A 5,000-nucleotide genomic window follows, 5' to 3' on the forward strand; every position below is an offset into this window, starting at 1 on the left:
TCGTCCGGTCCGGACTCTGTCTCCCTCATCGTCCGGTCCCGGACGCTGTCTCCCTCATCGTCCGGTCCCGGATGCTGTCTCCCTCATCGTCCGGTCCCGGACGCTGTCTCCCTCATCGTCCGGTCCCGGATGCTGTCTCCCTCATCGTCCGGTCCCGGACGCTGTCTCCCTCATCGTCCGGTCCCGGACGCTGTCTCCCTCATCGTCCGGTCCCGGACGCTGTCTCCCTCATCGTCCGGTCCCGGATGCGCTGTCTCCCTCATCGTCCGGTCCCGGATGCGCTGTCTCCCTCATCGTCCGGTCCCGGATGCTGTCTCCCTCATCGTCCGGTCCCGGATGCGCTGTCTCCCTCACTTATTTCCTCACGTGTTTTTTTTCCCATTTTCTTTAACGGCTTCTTCTTCTTGTTCTTGTTCTTGTTTTCCGTGTTTTTCTTTCCCGTATGTTTTCGTTTTTCTCCGTTTTGCCTTTGCATGGTTGGTTCTCGCTGTTTCCACACGCTTTCGTCTGCTTTCAGCCTGCTTTCGTCTGCTTTCAGCCTGCTATCGTCTGCTTTCAACCTGCTTTCGTCTGCTTTCAACCTGCTATCGTCTGCTTTCAACTTGCTTTCGTCTGCTTTCAACTTGCTTTCGTCTGCTTTCAACCTGCTTTCGTCTGCTTTCAGCTCGCTTTCGTCTGCTTTCAACCTGCTTTCGTCTGCTTTCAACCTGCTTTCGTCTGCTTTCAACCTGCTTTCGTCTGCTTTCAACCTGCTTTCGTCTGCTTTCAACCTGCTTTCGTCTGCTTTCAACCTGCTTTCGTCTGCTTTCAACCTGCTTTCGTCCGCTTTCAACCTGCTTTCGTCTGCTTTCAACCTGCTTTCGTCTGCTTTCAACTCGCTTTCGTCTGCTTTCAACCTGCTTTCGTCTGCTTTCATCTGCTTTCCTCTCCTTTCCTCTGCCTTCCTCTGTTTTCATCTGCCTTCCTCTGCCTTCATCAGCCTTCATCTGCTCTCGTCTGCCTTCATCTGCTTTCCTCTCCTTTCATCTGCCTTCCTCTGCCTTCATCTGCTTTCCTCTCCTTTCCTCTGCCTTCCTCTGCCTTCCTCTGCCTTCATCTGCCTTCCTCTGCCTTCATCTGCCTTCGTCTGCCTTCATCTGGCTTCCTCTGCCTTCGTCTGCCTTCCTCTGCCTTCATCTGCCTACTGGAGACTCTTTCCGGGTCGCTTACCGTGGCTTTCGCGTGCCACTCCTGTGCTCTCGGGGGGGGGGGGGGGGGGGGGGATTGCTTGACGTCTCTGTTTTTGCTCCGCAGGCCAGCACGTTCTTGCCTCCAGTCCCTCCCTCGCTTGCGTAGGGGGAAGGGCAGGGGAGAAAGAGGGGAGGGGGAGAAAGAGGGGAGGGGGAAGGAAGGAAGGGAGGGGGTGTTTTAGCCCTTCTTTCATCGGGGGAAGGGGAGAAGGGGGGAAGGGGGGAGGCTGGTTGGTTCTTGCCTCCAGTCGCTCGCTTGCTTGCGTAGGGGGAAGGGCGGGGGAGAAAGAGGGGAGGGGGAGAAAGAGGGGAGGGGGAAGGAAGGAAGGGGGAGGGGGTGTTTTAGCCCTTCTTTCATGGGGGGGAAGGGGAGGGAAGGGGGGGAGGCTGGTTGGTTCTTGCCTCCAGTCCCTCGCTCGCTTGCGTAGGGGGAAGGGCGGGGGAGAAAGAGGGGAGGGGGAGAAAGGGGAGGGGGTGAAAGGGGAGGGGGTGTTTTAGCCCTTCTTTCATTGGGGGGGGAGGGGGGGGAGGCTGGTTGGTTGGTGGGTCGCGAAATTCGCTAATGAAAGCGACGCTGGCTAACACGCTGTTGGTCGATAGAGAGAGAGAGAGAGAGAGAGAGAGAGAGAGAGAGAGAGAGAGAGAGAGAGAGAGAGAGAGTCAGGAGCTAGCTCTACTCTCTCTCAGTCACTTTCTCCCCCACTGCTGCTATTGCAACTGTCAAGTGCCCAGCCCAGCAAATGGCCCTCCCCCCCCTTAAACCCCCCCCCCCACCTCCGCACCCCCCTCCCTCTCTCTCTCTCTCTCTCTCTCTCTCTCTCTCTCTCTCTCTCTCTCTCTCTCTCTCTCTCTCTCTCTCCCCTGCAAACACACACACACACACACATGTTCTCCAAGGGCGGGTGGGCGGGTGGTGGGCGCCCAGTCAAGCGTGAGTGTGTGTGCTTGCTCTCTGGGGGGGGCTAGGGGGGTGAACCAAGCTTCGTGGGGGGGGACCAAGCTTCTTTGGGGGGGGGGACCAAGCTTCTCAGAGCTTGACGCTTCTCATGTGTGTCTCTTTCAAACGTCGATTTTTTGCAAGAGGTGCGGGTCACTGCCTCTGAATTCCAAAGCTGAATGCTTTCTTCAGCGATATATATATATATATATATATATATATATATATATATATATATATATATATATATATATATATATATATATATATATGTATGTATGTATATATATATATTCCTATGAGTCCACTGGGGAAAATGAAAGACGATAAGTTTCCAAGTGCACTTTCGTGTCATCATCACATCATCAGTTAGACACAAAGAGAGAATTATATTCTGATCCTTTCCAAAATATATATATATATATTAGATGTTTTTAAACTTTTGTTATGTGTTCTTTTTAGATATTTACCAGTACAAATAGCCACACCACGTACATACACCCACACCACGTACATACACCCACACCACGTACATACACCCACACCACGTACAGACACCCACACCACGTACATACACCCACACCACGTACAGACACCCACACCACGTACAGACACCCACACCACGTACAGACACCCACACCACGTACATACACCCACACCACGTACAGACACCCACACCACGTACAGACACCCACACCACGTACAGACACCCACACCACGTACAGACACCCACACCACGTACAGACACCCACCTCACGTACAGACACCCACCTCACGTACAGACACCCACACCACGTACAGACACCCACACCACGTACAGACACCCACACCACGTACAGACACCCACACCACGTACATACACCCACACCACGTACATACACCCACACCACGTACAGACACCCACACCACGTACAGACACCCACACCACGTACAGACACCCACACCACGTACATACACCCACACCACGTACAGACACCCACACCACGTACAGACACCCACACCACGTACAGACACCCACACCACGTACAGACACCCACACCACGTACATATAAATATATATATATATATACCCTCGCAACGCCGTTCTTAAATACAACAGAAATAATTCTGACAAATCGAGGCGTCGTTGTATGAAATACAATAATACAGGCAATACATCCGATACGTCGAGAAAGGACCACTTACACCGCAGGGGCAATACAGTGCGACTCAACTCTGATCACAGCATTATTGATACTAATAATCTCTCTCTCTCTCTCTCTCTCTCTCTCTCTCTCTCTCTCTCTCTCTCTCTCTCTCTCTCTCTCTCTCTCTGTGCGGAAGAAATGGACATTATAGGAACGTGAGCGGAGGGAAGAGAGAGAGAGAGAGAGAGAGAGAGAGAGAGAGAGAGAGAGAGAGAGAGAGAGAGAGAGAGAGAGAGAGAGAGATTTTATATATATATATATATATATATATATATATATATATATATATATATATATATATATATATATATATATATATGTATGTATGTATATGGTCTCCAGCATCTCACAATCGCCTTCAATGAAGTGCAGATTTCTTCAGATGTTTCAGTCTGGGTTGAAAACGGGATGAGGGCGTTGGTAAGTGAGGGTGGGAGGGAGGGAAATCCCATGGTGTCAGTGGAGAAAAAGCGTCCATCTGGGGTTATTGTGGCCCAGAATATCTAAACCACTTCACATCCTCCAGTTTTTCTCCATTCCAACTTTCCTCCCAGTTGACTTGACCCTCAACCCTACTGTACCTAATAACCTTGCTCTTATTCACATTTACTCTTAACTTTCTTCTTCCACACACTTTACCAAACTCAGTCACCAGCTTCTGCAGTTTCTCACATGAATCAGCCACCAGCGCTGTATCATCAGCGAACAACAACTGACTCGCTTCCCACGCTCTCTCATCCCCAACAGACTTCATACTTGCCCCTCTTTCCAAAACTCTTGCATTTACCTCCCTAACAACCCCATCCATAAACAAATTAAACAACCATGGAGACATCACACACCCCTGCCGCAAACCTACATTCACTGAGAACCAATCACTTTCCTCTCTTTCTACACGTACACATGCCTTACATCCTCGATAAAAACTTTTCACTGCTTCTAGCAACTTGCCTCCCACACCATATATTCTTAATACCTTCCACAGAGCATCTCTATCAACTCTATCATATGCCTTCTCCAGATCCATAAATGCTACATACAAATCCATTTGCTTTTCTAAGTATTTCTCACATACATTCTTCAAAGCAAACACCTGATCCACACATCCTCTACCACTTCTGAAACCACACTGCTCTTCCCCAATCTGATGCTCTGTACATGCCTTCACCCTCTCAATCAATACCCTCCCATATAATTTACCAGGAATACTCAACAAACTTATACCTCTGTAATTTGAGCACTCACTCTTGACCCCTTTGCCTTTGTACAATGGCACTATGCACGCATTCCACCAATCCTCAGGCACTTCACCATGAGTCATACATACATTAAATAACCTTACCAACCAGTCAACAATACAGTCACCCCCTTTTTTTTTAATAAATTCCACTGCATTACCATCCAAACCCGCCGCCTTGCCGGCTTTCGTCTTCCGCAAAGCTTTCTCTACCTCTCTCTCTCTCTCTCTCTCTCCCTCTCTCACTCTCATGTCAGGTCTGCGTCGCCGGACAACATGTTGATCACAAGGGTAAAGGCTAATAAGAGGCGGCTGTCGCGTAATTTGCAGAGAGAGAGAGAAAGAAAAAAAGGTGGTGAAGTTCACATTATTTTATGGTGACATACCCTCAAGAGTGCGTGGCGCCGTAT

This window comes from Panulirus ornatus, chromosome 40 (assembly GCF_036320965.1).
Source record: "Panulirus ornatus isolate Po-2019 chromosome 40, ASM3632096v1, whole genome shotgun sequence".
Classification (NCBI taxonomy): domain Eukaryota; kingdom Metazoa; phylum Arthropoda; class Malacostraca; order Decapoda; family Palinuridae; genus Panulirus; species Panulirus ornatus.